Here is a 15183-nt window from a genome sequence, read left to right as displayed (position 1 = left end):
TCTCTTTTGATGGGGAAATTCAGAAACTTATAGAATTATTAGATAAGCAAAATGATATTATCCTTAAAGCAATTTAAACATGCCGCTAATAACATTATTGTTTTAATCTAAGTACATGTTGCCTCGCGCACGTACATTATAAGTTATAAGTGATAGCTCGTGCGCGCGCGAATTTATATATATATATATATATATATATATATATTTCCACAAAAAAAAAATAATTATATCAGCGCTAGAAGATGAAGCACGATAACGAGATCTGATGTTATATGCTGCGAAACATAATCGCATGAATATTTTTAATGCAGTATTAATCGCATTTATCGGAAATTGGTTTACGTCTATCCAAGCTAGTATCAAGTAAAATATTGGTTCGAGGTACGCATTAGAGATGCGTCTTTAATGTATAAATCTTGTTTAATAATATATTTAACGCGACATTAAGATTTGCACGATTTTATTTTGTGCAAGTATAATATTTATTATGCAGGATATCAGTTTCATATCTTGCAACTGGCGCAAGTCTTCGTAAATTGCTAGACATGCACAACATTTTGGAACAATATTACGGCGAACGCGGAATTCTTTATTTATTTACTTTATTTTCAATTACAGCAGATGTTGCAGTTCAATTTTTCGCGTGTTATATAAGCAATGTTTATTTAGAGATCCGAGAAATAAACTGTAAAATAAATACCAGAATATTACAACATACATGCATTGCATTGTAGTTTCCCTTATCTCTCTAATGAAATCTAGGGATGAGGGTGGTCGACTCTTTTATATAAAATTCTAACGAGAAAATAGGTATTTCTCGCTTTATATACCGCAGCAATGATGTTCATAATCAGAGAATTTTATATAAAGCAGCAAAAATAGTAAGAGTAATCTTTTTTATAATTAGCGATTAAATTAAAAGTTTTGATATGTTCTTAAGGTAATTCTATCGCGATGCTAGATTCTTGCATTATATAGAATTTACGTAGACGAATTGTGGAGAACAGAGATTTTCTTTTTACCGTTTGTCTTTATAAGCAGAAAGATAAAATTGATGATACACGCGTAGTCTCGAAAGTATCTTTTGTGTAACTTCAGATTCGTCGAGCAATAATGCTCTTATTAACATTAGAGGTTTTTTCATATTTCGGCCGAGTGCGGATTAATCGCGTAATGTGTTTCTTCAGGATAAACACAAGAAAGACAAAAGTTTTAATAAGCTTCTGCGAAAATTCTGCCGACATTAAAGTGACGCTTTAATCTGCATAAACAAGTTATAAAAACTGTCTCTTTGGGTTGTTTGTCCATTTACATTTCTTATAAAAAGCGGATGTTATCGCAAGATTGTTTATTTGTACAGTGATAAATCCTTTTTCGGTATATATTCCGCTCTTTTCTAAGCGATAAATTTGTTTTTATTATTAAATTAAAACGCGCAAAGCATACTAATACATTTCTATTAATATACGCGTATTTATAATTCTAATTTAGTTTTAATGGAATGTATTAATTTTTTCATCATCGTTTTTATTTCAGTTAAAAATAGAACGTCAAATTTGTTTTCATTAAAATAATTGACATATTATCGAGAAATTGATTGTTTCGGAGAAAATTTCAAGCGATATATGAAAATAATTTGTTGTGTGTAACTTGATAGATATATAATAACGAATAAATATGAATAAAAATTGAAATAATATTGACGATAAGTATAAATGTGTATAAATATTCATGGTTTTATAGTGTTTGTCGAGTACTTTTCGCGTATCTATGTCTAAACAACGCTTTAGTACGAGTGTCTTTATACCGCATATCAGCGTTATATTAAGGTGTTCTTTCTCTTTACGAGTTTAAGATGAGCTTATCTTTTTTCACATTTGACGGCTTCTTTCTCTCTTTTCACTGGACGATACGACATGATTATCCATTTATAGCTTCAACGTTCTCATCGCTGCCTAATGTGTTTCGACATTAGTAGTTTAATAATAACAGAGCAGTTCACTGCAACGCACGTTGGCATCAAGATTCACTAAGCAGTTTTCCAGCATTTGCAAAGGGCATGTTGTAAATATACGATAATTAACGATAATATTAAAACAAATTTATGATCGCATAATGCTATCAAGTTTTACGGTGGAGTTATGAGTGTTGTGTTTATGTTAGATTACGGATATAACGTAAATGCGGATTTCATTTCTAACGGAAAACGATTTGCGGCACGCTTGATAGTCTTGTAAATTGGAAATTGATATGTATGACTAAAGTTTTGCTAAATATATTCGATTATTACATATTCACATTTATAAATAATCACTATCTCGTGTTATTAATTATTTTATTTTATTTAATTTCTTATTAATTGCCACATTATTTATATATTATTTAACTACATTTTTAATTAGTGCGAGTTGCGTTTGTATTAAATCAAATAAATATAAAATGATCCGAACGATTTATATTATATGCAATCAATCAGGAAAAAATAAGTTAAAAAAACAATAAAGAAATAAAATTGTATATATGTGAAAACATTATATTGCTTTTCTCTTTAAAACTAAAAAATTTTGAATATTCTATATTATTTTTTAGTCCAAAAACTTTATATATTATAATAGAATTTTGCTTCCCGATGTAAATACTCTTAGAAACATGTACTCTTTACGCTCGTCGGAGCACAAAATTTCTCTGGAGAATCATTTTTTTCAGCTAGAATAAGCAAGTACTTTATAAAAATGACTCTTTTAAGTTTCATTTCATTTTTCACATATATACAATATTTTTAAATTATTGATACAATCGGAATATTAACATCTTTTTTTTCAAAATTGATTTTTTTCCATGAATGATTATATTTTTTAATCTTTCGCATCGTAAATTTTATGGAAGAAGCCATTTTTTTATATTCGATTTATTGTTCATCAGCGCTTAATTTCTGTTCGATTAATCGCTGTGAATTTTGGACAAGTTTTTCAACATGTATTACAGAGTATTATCATTAACTTTTTTATGTGATCACATAATGCTTAGATAATGCGCTTAGATAATGTTTAACAACGGAAGTAACATCTCAATATTTTTTCATGAATTACGACAATACTAAATAATTTTAAGCTTTATGTTTACAAGAAAAAACATAAGGGATGGAGAAGAGAGGAGGTGGAGGGGGCGAAAGGGTTAATTCGACGGAACAGCAGGAGTTTTGGGAAGAACGTATCGCGCGCAAGAGACATCAAAAACTTTACGTGGCGCGTGACGGAAAGCGAACCGCGCGAATTTGTAACAAAAGTTCGCCGCCAAGGTACCCAAATGGAAATTATATCCGCAGTGACAGTCGTATCGATCGGCGTTTGTGGTCGGAACTAAGCCGAAATAATTCGGTTAAAATGGGATTTGTCTTAAAGGAATCTTCGGACTGGATTTCGTTCGAATCCTTTGATAATTAGTGCCAGTCAGTCGAGCAAATGCCGTTCTTTTATCTGGCAGTTAGCGAGATAGAGAACGAAAAGAAATAATTATTTGGTCCTAATACGATTTCATGTTTTTGTATTATGATATTTATATTTTGTATTTATCTGAGGAGTTATTTTTATCCAAACTGTGGTTGGATTTAATTAGGATTCTATTTTTTACAGATTAATAATGAGTGCGTTTATTAAATAATATAAGAAATTTTCTATTTATACCTAAGAAGCAGATTTGTTATTATTTCCAAAATTTTCCTTGCTTCATAATATTATTTTATAAAATATTAATTGTGTGAATTTTCATTTGTTTTTGCTTCTTTGGAAAGAAAAAATCAGTTTAATCTAGATGACAATGAGAGCATTTTGATATTATTGAATTATTTAATAAAATATCGTAATTTTTCATTATTTTATTGCGTGGCTCCAGTCAAATAACTTATTATTTTTAACGATCTTCAAAATATAGAAGTGAATGTATGTTTACGATTCTTCGTACGTTAGGGAACATGATAATCAGAGTTTGACTTTATACTCGACCGTCCGTAATTATTTCCAAAATTTTCCTTGCTTCATAATATTATTTTATAAAATATTAATTGTGTGAATTTTCATTTGTTTTTGCTTCTTTGGAAAGAAAAAATCAGTTTAATCTAGATGACAATGAGAGCATTTTGATATTATTGAATTATTTAATAAAATATCGTAATTTTTCATTATTTTATTGCGTGGCTCCAGTCAAATAACTTATTATTTTTAACGATCTTCAAAATATAGAAGTGAATGTATGTTTACGATTCTTCGTACGTTAGGGAACATGATAATCAGAGTTTGACTTTATACTCGATCGTCCGTAAACGGAAAATTGCATTTTTCGTTATAGCGATGAATCTGAAGAACGTACCGATCTTCCGCAACGTTTCATCTCATACTGTTATAGATAAATCGCAACAAAGTTCCTCAACGTGCGAATTATTTGGGGCGGAAAACAATATTTCTTAAATTCACTGATGCTAACCTTCCTGCGGTCGTTGTAGACGGGTAATAACCTTCCTTAAGCCAGATAATCTTTGTAATAAGTTCCTGGGTTCTTGCTACTATCTACTATAGTTAGAAAAGGAAGTAATTTGGGGGACACTTTTATTTAGCGATAGAGAAGTTAAATTATTTTTTCTATTGAGCAAAAAATATTAAACAATAACGTACTTGAGTTTAGTTCCAGCAACTTCTGAATTTTATTGATATCCAATCACTTAATTGCATAAATCATCTCGTAATTGAATTTCAAGCATAAAAATTTAAATTAATGGATTTTTTTTTGTAATTAGTCTGAATGTACATCGTCATTTGATATCTCTTTGTTTATCATGCATCACGATCCTCATATTTGTTCTGTTTCCATCAAATACAGAATCTGATATAATATAATGGAAATATTATATTCTTTTCAATATTGATATTGACATAAAATGTTTTGGACATTTTTGTCTATATTTCCATGACACATTTGTAAGATTAAATTGGGTTATCTGATTTTGATTTTGTATGAAAAAATATCGAATTCGGCATTTTTTCAAATAAAAATAAAACCCGGATACAGAGACAGATATATTTAGCGTTAAGTGTGGCATGAAAAATGTATCCTTCTCTCTCGGCACAGCAAAAAGAGCAACTTTTTGCACGGACTCGCGTAGGTAAAATCAAATTTACGTTGGTATTACGAAGTCTCACCATTCCATCGTACCGTCAGTGCTCGAAAAGTGAGAAAGGAACAGGCAATAGCACTAGTAAAATTGCGAAAGCTCTAAAAGTTGGTCGAGAAACCAAACAGCGCCGAACTCGAGGAAAGCCTCGCCCCGATAAAATAACGGAAATGTCCTCTCTTTCCTTCCTCCTTTCTCTTCCCTTTCTCGCTTTTTTTTCTCACTCTCTGTGTCACCTCTTGCATTTCCGTTTTACGAGAGACCGTTTTCTTCATTCATGCTTTCTCTCTGTCACCCCGTCGAATTCTCTTACCCCTTCCTCTTCATCCCTGTCGCTCCATCTCTGTCACGTCGGTCCGATATCAAGAGAGAATTTCAGAACGAAACGCAAACACTTCGATTTTCAACGAGACGACGGGGGACAAAGAAAACTCGTTGACTCACGCTGATGTCGACAACCCCGCGACCGGAGCGAATCTACACACGTCGATATTGACCAACTTTTCGCCCGCCGCACGGCGGCGGTTTCGGCTTCCTTCCCTCGCGCCTCCGCATTGGAACGGATTTATGCGGGGACGACGACGGTTTTCCCTGGGTCGGCTGGATTATCTCAGGATCTCGCTGAAATACGGTACGTTCGTTGCGGAAAAATTTGCGGTGCGAATTTGCGCGGTCGTGCGATCGTCTAGCGATGTAGTCACCTTTCAAATACAGACGATTTTTAATTTTTCAATTATCGCGTGGCGTTTCGCACAAGTAATTTTTTTTTTATGTCGACTTGATTAAAATTGATCTTTACCTCTGTTTGAATTATATAATATATATTGACTTTTATCGTAAATTCCTACATTTTTATAGATGATAAAGAATTATCGAATATGGAGAGAATTTTTTTTCTGGGATACATGCAGGCCCAAAAGTGGTACTCGATTTGGTGGAATCTCTCATATACATTTATTAAATATATATACATTTATACATTTATTAAAAAAATGAAAATGTCGATAAATAACAGAATCTTGTTTAACTTTGAATGGATGCTTGCAATGTTTGTCTATCGAGATATATTGATTCCGTTTTTATTAATTGTATTGTATTTCTGTGTAGAATATACTATTACTACTGTTCGAATATGGTTTTATTTTGGCTTCGAAAAACCAAATCTTCCGATTCGAGAGAAGTCCGTACATATCGCGAATTTCGTTCTTTCGTACATTTCGTACAATTGATGTTTTTACCAACGCCGCCATCCGTTCCCACGGTTTACACTTCATCAATCTCGGCGCTACACACAACGGACCCGAGTTGCAGATTTGGTATCTCGGCATTGCCGCGCGCGCGAATGCGGGACTCGATCCAAGAATCGTGGCCGCGTGTCTCGCATACGTGACTTCTTCCGTTCTGTTAGGCATCAGCAGATATGCGGGAACGAGTTGAAATCCAAAGCCGGGAAACTTCGGATATGAGGGGTTTCGCACGCCGGGATTTCCGAGCGATATGTTGCCACGTGTGAAAGTGTGTCATGTCTGATTCTCGCGAATGTACAGACCTCCGTAATACTCTTTAGGTGCATATTTTGATAAATACCGGGTACAGTGACATCCACCCGCGATGTCTGACAGAAAGGTTGCGCTTTTTCACTTTTACGGATGAAGGCAACGTATATATTTGCCGTCAAATTAAAATTCTTTCCTGAATTTCTGTTCTATGAGAAATGAGTAAATTGAAAAAAATTGATAAGAGAGAGATAGACAAAGCATTGATTTTGCAAAGTCCTAAACTTCTAATCTTTGACATCATAGATGATGTTAAAATTTACTTTATTCAATCTGCTTTTATTTCTCTACATTTATCTTAATACGTTCTTTTAATGGAATGAAATAATTTGATTTTTTATAGCAAATATTTTTGCCTCTGCAAAAAAATTAGAAAAATTCGCAATGAATTATGATGTCAGAATCGCGAGAAAATTCAGACAAACGGTTCTTACGCAATTTACGTATAAATGACTTTTGTTGAAATAAGCAAGCTTCTGAAATTCTATTTATATGTATATCCACATATCAAATAAAAAAATTTATATTTTTCTAAATTTGTGAAGTATTTTAACAACTGCATATCTGCGAGACCACCATTAAGTTAGCCCCCCACCAGCGCTAAAAACGGTTCGAGCACCAAATTTCGGACTTTGGCACCTAATTAGCACCTAATTAGCACCTAATTTTAATGTAAGTTAAAACTTATTTAGCGCTGGTGGGGGGGCTAACTTAATGGGGGTATCTGCGAGATCCATGCCAACAGCAGAATTTCTGATATATTTAAATGTTAACTGTGTTAAATTTAACGCAATTTTATTCGCGAAAAACTATTTATACGAATGTGTGAAATCGCAAGAATAGTTGCGCGAATTTTTCCTCGCTTCTGACATTATAATCCAAGATCACTGAAACTGGAACAGTCATCTCTTAATACGACATATGAAGCGTTGAAACACGTACATGAGGCTCACATATAACGGTATATTTACCATTTTAAAATCTTACACAAAAAATATATTCTAAATATATATATTAATAATAATATAATAATGAGACAAATTGATATGTCATATTGAACCTAGTTTGATGGATTGATTTCGAACGCGATGAAAATTTCATATAATTAAAACTTGTTGTAATTTTTTAAAACTATTATAAAACAATTGAGTATCGCGATACTGTCGCAATTTTATTCTCGCAAGATTAACTTGTTGGCAAGGCAATAAAACCGTTGGAATGCTTATAAAGTTTTAGTGGGGGCGGAACGGACGCAATTGAGCGTTCAACACAGTCAAAAAGAAGTCGCTAATACCGAGGAACAAAAGGAGGTTAAATGAGGATGGGATCACTCCGAGAGTAGCACCATTGAGGTTCTTATGGAAACTGCAGTGCCATTTGAGCGGGGCGGAGAAAATAGTTTCTTGGATAAGGATGTGGACACGAGATAAATAAAGGAGGTCACGTAAAATATGGGGAAAACCTCGGGGAAGAAAAGATACAAATACATCGAGAGAAAAAAAGAGAATAGGAATTCTTATTACAAAACTGTCCCATCATCGTAAAAATATCATATGTCCATTGTAGGACACGAGTGACAAGGATTTTCTTTAAGCAGCATTACAATGAATTGAAAAGCTGATTTTTTCCAACGAGAAAAATTGCGTGGAATAAATAAAATACTATTAAAAATTAAACTTTAAAGCTAATTGAACCGACAGAGAGAGATATGTCATTAATATCTTATAGAAAGTTTATTATTAATTTATTATTAATATTTTTATAAAAAAATTCAAATTTTTATTTAATATTACATGAAAATCCGCTTTTAATACTTCTAAAAAATGAATTTAATCATTTTAATACCCCTGTGGAACACCGTTTCTACTTTTTATACCAACAACAATATTATACGCGATGATATAAATTCGCAAAATTTCGCGAAAATTTTTTATCAACTTCAGTTCTAATTTAGCAGTGGCATGTTATACATTCCACGTTATTCAGGATGTTCCCATTTAGGAACGTTATTCGTCGGTTATTGATGGCACATGCAAGACTCATGTTACATGTCTGTCATTTGCTGGCTCTCTAGATTATATTGGAATATTGTATCTCCTATTAAGCGAAACCAAATAATATATTACATTTCATCGTCATTTATCAAATATGAAAAACAATCGCGATAAATGAAATTTTTTTTTCAATAATGGAGTCTAAATAATTCTCTTGATGCATTTGTTGCAATTATAATCTTCTTTTCTACATCCTTCCGTCTCCATTTTTCTAGAATTTATAAAAGTATTTGCTCTTATATAATGCAAATAAATAAGTAATTTTATGCAATAGTAGAAAACGTAGGATTTTTTAACTATAATTACAAATTGTTAAAATGGCATTGCAAAACAATCAGTTATCAGTGTTGCATCAAAATCTGAAGTCATTAAAATTATAACAATTTCTTTTTTGCGTAGATTTATATGTATATTAAATATAAATATATATAAATGACATATACAATATTTGATATAAAATATTAATTATAATGTAAAATATATATATTTAATATTTTTATACACACACACATAACACATATAATTCTCTGAATGCAATTTTTTTAATACTTTGCAATATATGATTAATATAAATTTTTAATTTATAAGAATATCTCTAGAAATGCAACATTGTCAAAACATCTTGTTACTGCTGGCAGAAATTGATATATACGATTAAATATATTTGTATAAAGGTCTTTCTCTTTTGTAGGGGTTTTAACAAGATCGATTGATATGTTTATCGGATATATGTTTAGTATTCGTGTTCTAGAGATTATATTTGCGTGGCAACGTCACGCTTTAAAGCAACATCAGCCACCGCAAACTCGACTGTTTTGAAGTTGCTAATCCGGTCGCGCTGCTGGACGCCGACAATGCATCGAAACTGAAGTATATATCGTGCATTTATATCCAGCGCGAGGGCTGTTATCAAACGTGTAACTAACAACCGTGCGTGCAGATGTTATCAGCGGGTCGAAAGGACGGTTTGGATATCGCGCGGGCGGACCGGATAGAGCTACATATTCGTTCCCAATCCATGGCGCTAATTACGCATCTATCTTCCGGTGCTTTATCGGCCGCATTGATCACGACGTCGGCCTATTTTAGCGCGGTACGGCATTTTGATTGCGATTCCGTTGACGTCCGCCCGTTCGGAAGACCTATTTCGATCGATCTAGTTGTACGCCACGAAATTTACTCGCAAAATTATCTTTCCGCCTCATCTCTCGCTTCGGGAATTAATCCGTTAAAACGCGACAGGGTACCTCAATTACGCGATCGTATCGCGCGCGACTCACTTTGTCCTTGAATCTAGATTTGGATCTTAGAATACGCGATTAACCCTCCGGTGTCTCTCCACTAATACCCGTACTCTCTGAAATACTAATACCTACTCCGCTCTCTACTCTAATCTCTTTAGTTGTTTCTTGTTATTATGTCAAAGCACGCGGCGAATCGTATGTGCCATGTATGATAAATGTAATGCACGTGATTATAATTCTGCCGTGCGAAGTGCCAGGACATAAATGCTAATGTAGCCGTTAATTCAACTAATGCGTGTTGATAATCCGTTGTTATCGTCGCTACAAAGAATCAAAGAGTTTGAAATTTCGTTCCAAAAGAGGATAACGGGCTTAAAGGATACAGTCTCTTACACTCCTTTACAATTCTCACGAGAGCTGTTACATTTCGTTTATAATTCTTTCTTTGACTCGGCAAGTGCTTTTGCTCCTTTTGTAACTTTCTCGATTGTTTCAACAAAGTCTTGTAACGTTCAATACTGTTCATATAAACGTTACGACATTAAGAAAATTGTTCATGGTATTGCAAATTATAAAAGAAACTGCAATTTCTGCTGCTGGCAGAAATTGATATATACGATTAAATATATTTGTATTTACGCGTAATTTCTCTCCTAAATAACGAAAATAAATGAATAATTGTTTTCAAACTTTTAATTTTTGTATCTGAGAAAAGCGTAGTACTCAAACTAAATTACTTGAAGAATTGTTCGAAGTATATTAGTGACATCGCGCCATAAAACTTAATGCCGTTTCCGTAAGATGCAAACGGACCGTTTCTTGCAGACGGCGACCGTTCCTTCGGATCGATCCCTGTCTCTTGTTCGACCGACACCGCCCTGCAAATTAGACTTTGGAGAAGAGTAATAAGTACGCTTGCACGTCACGTACTTTTGTTCGGGAGAGATTTGCTTTTCGTGCCCGCATGGGACGACTTGTACCAAAGTCGATATCCTCTTTTCTCAACGTCTTCCGCAGTGGTCGTCCGTTGCATTCGATAAACTGCCACTTTTCGAGCATACTTGAGACTTTTAGACTTTTGCCACTTTTTATATATTTACAGATAATAAAGCGATTAAATATGAGAAGTGTCTGCATTTTTCATAGTTAAATTTGGATAATACGTTCTACGTGTTAACGTATAAAGAATAATTTATCTATCGATTATTCAATTTTATGTTTGTTAAAAGTTTTAAGAGGCTGTGCATATATAGTGATTTTAACTATGTATAGGTATAGCTGCCTAAATAAAAATATTTCTTTGCAAGATCAATATAAAATTTTATCAAGTTTAATTGCTTAACAGAATCCGCGTATAAACAATTATACTTGATAAAATTTTTCAAAGAGGATCAGCGTCTGCACCATTGACCTTATAATAATTTACCTGCTGAAAGACTCGAATTGATTTGCGAATCAATAAAACTTTACGGCAGATAAATTCTCAGGCTAAGAGAGAAGCCGAGGGAGCTCTTATTTATTACGCATTCCGCATATAAAACAAAAGATTTATTCTCGACGATACGAACGTTCGAACCACCTATAAAATATCGGACATGCTCACATAAAATGCAAACATTATCTGTGGATAGCCAAATCGAGTCTACATCAAACCCGCGTACACGAATAACATCTCGTTCATTAACGAAATGTTAGAATTGTGGTTTGCGTAACAATGTAACGAGATAATATCGATGTGTATAGATTTACTACGGTGGTTACATTGATTCGGGCAATCAGAGTGTGCTTCCATTAGATTAATGCAAGCTTTCCCAATTAAAGGCTGCGACCTAATATTGTCTCTTTTGAAAAAAAAAAGGTTTTTTAACAAGAAATATGAATATTTCCATCAAAATCGTGTTCTCTTCTCTTGTCTAATTAAATTAATGCAAATTTTGTAATAATTGTCAGCTATATTTCATAACGCAAAGCGAATTTATGATAAATGATCACTTGGAGCACAGTACAAATTTGTCAGTTTTATTGTTTTTTGCCGGCAAGGATGAGAAACTGATGTTGCGACAAAAACTTAAAAGCGTTTGTCTTATGCAATCCGACGAGAAACAAAGAAAATCGCGTCGACGGCGGGAAACTAGATATATCGCGGACTAGATTCGAGAAATGCACGGAAAGATTTTTAACTGCCAGGTTACAGGGGTGACGTTTTTTAGAATCGCGGCGGAGGACTGTGGAGGGTACACTCACGGCGAAAGAAGATTACGTGAGGAGAATATAGCGCGAAATCCTTGAAAATTGTCGCCGCGGCTTACGCACGACGCGAAATCTTTAAATTTCGCGACGTTCTCTTCAGCTCCATTTCGATGATGAAAGAAATAAAAGAGAGAGAAAAAAAATATCGCGATAAACCGCATTTCGATTTCTCACTTTTCCTAAGGCTCGCGGAGATATCTAATATTTGCCGAAAGCTACGGCAAGAATTCGGTAGTACGTTTCTTGTATCAAGAAAAACGAAAGTATTTTATACGTAAATATACACACTCGCGAGAGTACTTTTTGTCATATTATCTGCAAATATTGCAATATCATTAATAATACCAGAATAATAATTTCGCGAAACTTTTTTATCGATAAATCTATTTATAAAGACCGTTTGCCAAGTATATTTCATGTTTTTTATTTTATATTAAACCTTTGAATTTTTTCTTTTCCTTTTCTTGTGTTAAATATTTTTATTTCAAGCATGCTATTAATTAATACTCATAATATTACGCTTTATATAGTAACAAAAGTACAATATGGGAGTCATTTTTTTAACATTTATTTCGTATCTTCTTCTTTTATAACTTGTTTTTTTCTCTCACAAAAGAAAATAAATCTTGCAGGAAACTGTGCATGTTAAACAATAATTAAAGCTGAGAGATACGAATCTCATTTATGAATCAATAAGGAAATTTGTTTTTACCAAATGAACCAGTTGTATACGACGATACCGATTTTCATTTGTACGTAATTTTTGCCGAGAATTAAGTGCAAGCGTAATTTACTTTGCATTCCGTTTGTGGCGAACCGTATAGCAGCCTCCAACGCGGATATTTTACGAATGGCGTTGGCCGAGTAAATGCGGGTATCGCTTTCTCTTTTTGCGTACGCGCACCGCCGTCGACGTTAAGCGAAATCTCAGTAATTGGCTCGGTCGCGTTTCGAAAACGTCGAGCGACACAACGGAAGATACATTTCCGCCATAAATAAAACCCGCTTAGCCGCGCGCGCGGAACGCGGGGCCGAGTTCCGTTGAAGCTAGCTATCTCTTTTCTTCCAAAATACGAATTTCTGTCCCAATATCGCTAATTCAAAACGTTCGCGATGCATTTCGATGTTTCGACGGGACGTTTATTATGCTCTTGGATATGTTGCTCTTGAATATTTGATCTTTATATTTCCACCGAATCGTTACTGGCAGCCAAGTTCCCTCATTTTTGCACGTCTCGAAAATATGCAGTTTTACGTACACATTTTTTAAATTATATTAAATTTGATTATATAAAATTAATCATATTAAACATAATAAATTTAATCATATTAAAAATTCCTGGATACAATTCTTTTTTTAAATGACACGCAAATTACATATTGATAAAAAGGTAATGATACAGATGAAAATGCACATATGCAAGTGTAATATAAAAATACAAATATATTCAAATTATATATGAAACAGTGTCTAAAATAATTAATACTTTAAAAAATATTATTATTAAGTGCAATGAGATCTTTTATATTTGTTTTTAAAATAGATATTTAATCAAACAGATTGCATAAGTAACGAAAAAACGTTCTCTTAATATAAATTTTTATGAAATAATTAATAAAAAATCTAAATATCTTATATATAAATATTCTAAATAATTATAAATTTTAAACACTATGTTGAAATATTTTACATGTATTTACATATCAATTTTTGTTAACATAAATACTTTATTAGACATATTTTTTAATTATTTAAAAATATTGATTTGTAGATTTATAATATAAAATATTATATGTATACATGCACATAATATATATAATTTAAAATGTATCATTAATAATAATAATAGACGAAATAAATAGAGAAATTGATTTTACAAAAAGAATAATAAATTCAGAAAGTAATATAAATCACTCACCCCACGGTTGTTCCGCTGTTGTCCGATGATGCTATCCCAGGTTTGCTCCTCCTCTGTTGTACATTTTTCATTGCTTCTTCATGGCGTTTCTTCATGACATTTGCGGAAACATAGTTAATTACGATCACGCGCACTAATCAATAGAATATAATAATCGCGCGATATTTTGCATGGCGCACAACGTTATATTTGATGTTGAAAATTGCACAGTTCGAATCGATTTAACAGCTATTTAAAAGATACTTTATACCTTACGAAAATATATATATATAACTAAAATTTATAATACATGCTATATCTTAAACACAAAAATCTCGAAATATATGTATTATTAATAAGCAGTATGTCACGTTATTAGAATTAGTCGATTCAAATAATTTATGTATCACTTTGTGCTTTCGATCTAAAAATAACGTAAATTACTGAAACAAGCAGTTTGAAAAATGTATATCCAAGTGTTAATAAAATATATTTGAAGAGTATTTTAAGAAGTAATTATCACTCATAAATATCGTAAAGTAAGAAAACTTATAATTTTCATCTCTTATTGCTTTGATTTTTATCTAAAACAAGTATATTGCGCGAAACTATATGTTTTGATAACTAGCCGATGCTCTTACGAATCATTAATCGCAAAAGATATTTAATTACGCAGACTAATAATCGTTAATTATAGTAATCACGATTGCGAACGTATCAAAGTAATACGATGATACGCGGAGCGATTCGCGCCGTTACATTCTTGTCGAGTGAATGATGATATCAAGGCTACGGCCTACGGCTAAAGACTACGATAAAAGCGCTCTATGCGAAGGCTGTGGAATGTAAACAATAGCGTGCTACATAAACACTGTGAAATATAAACAATAGCGCGCTATGTGAAGGCTACGAGCACAGTATAACATTTAATGTCCGTCGTTGTGTAATATTTAATGTACTACACATAGAAATAATAATTCGAAATATTCTGTTCTTTAAATTTGAAATCGATTATTA

General features: G+C 32.8%; 1 protein-coding gene across 1 annotated transcript in view; it reads right to left on the bottom strand.

Moving 5' to 3' along the window:
- Positions 1 to 14434, bottom strand: part of LOC115236698 (sorting nexin-13-like) — a 92538-nt gene extending 78104 nt beyond the window's left edge. Inside the window, exon 1 of the mRNA XM_029809306.1 lies at positions 14188 to 14434. The gene's annotated coding sequence lies outside the window, so the exon portion shown is untranslated. The remainder of the gene's footprint in view (positions 1 to 14187) is intronic.
- Positions 14435 to 15183: the final 749 nt, after the last annotated feature.

Source organism: Formica exsecta, unplaced genomic scaffold, assembly GCF_003651465.1.
Source record: "Formica exsecta isolate Colony F162 unplaced genomic scaffold, ASM365146v1 scaffold26, whole genome shotgun sequence".
Lineage (NCBI taxonomy): Eukaryota > Metazoa > Arthropoda > Insecta > Hymenoptera > Formicidae > Formica > Formica exsecta.
Note: the sequence above shows the minus strand (reverse complement) of the source record. Positions and strands in the feature narration are given on the sequence as shown.